Genomic DNA, 1047 nt, shown 5'->3' on the forward strand with positions numbered 1-1047 from the left:
ATTCATTCACTTCCAACTCTTCATGACCTCATGGACCAGTCCACACCAGAACTCCCTGTTGGTTGTCACCATGCCCAGCTCCTTCAAGGTCAATCCAGTCACTTCAAGGATATCACCCATCCATCTTGCCCTTGGTCATCTTGCCCATCTTACCTTTGGTTGGCCCTTCTTCCTTTTGCCTTCCATTTTCCCCACGTTACAGGTTTAAGGTAAAGGTAAAGGTTTTCCCCTGACATTAAGTCCAGTCATGTCCGACTCTGGGGTGTGGTGCTCATCTCCATTTCTAAGCCAAAGAGCTGGCATTTGTCCATAGACACCCCCAAGGTCATGTTATTTTCCTGCTGGAGCAGTACCTATTGATCTACTCACATTTGCATGTTTCCGAACTTCTAGGTTGGCTGGGGCTGACAGCGGAAGCTCACACCGCTCTCTGGATTTGAGCCTGTGAACTTTCGGTCAACAAGCTTAGCACTGCGACTGTGGCGCAACTGGCTGGGAGTCAGCTACATTAAGATCACTACTGACTGAAAGGTCATGAATTCGAAGTGAGCCTGGGTTGGAGTGAGCTTCCGACTAAAATTGTGTAGCTTGTCGTCGACATTTGCAGCCTGAAAGACAGTTGCATCTGTCAAGCAGGAAATTTAGGTACTGCTTATGCAGGGAGGCGAATTTAACTAATTTACGACACCATAAAAATCTCCAGCAAGCATTCAAAGAATGAGGAAGTACTCCATTGTTGTCACTAACAGACAGTGAAGCGACAGCACCCCTGGTGGCCAGAATACCCTCATGAAGCTGGAATGTTAAATAGCTTCTGTGTGTCTGTCTATATCTGTTGTGTGTCTATAGCACTGAATGTTTGCCCTGTATATGTGAATTGTAATCCTCCCTGAGTCCCCTGTGGGGTGAGAAGGACGGAATATAAATACTGTAAATAAATAAATAGATAAATAAATAAATATGCATCTAAACTCAGCATGACTGTGATTACAGCTGCACTTGAACCAGGAGGGCGGGGGTGGCGCCGAGGGGCTGGCCAAGGCGAAA

This window comes from Anolis sagrei, chromosome 1 (genome assembly GCF_037176765.1).
Source record: "Anolis sagrei isolate rAnoSag1 chromosome 1, rAnoSag1.mat, whole genome shotgun sequence".
NCBI lineage: Eukaryota > Metazoa > Chordata > Lepidosauria > Squamata > Dactyloidae > Anolis > Anolis sagrei.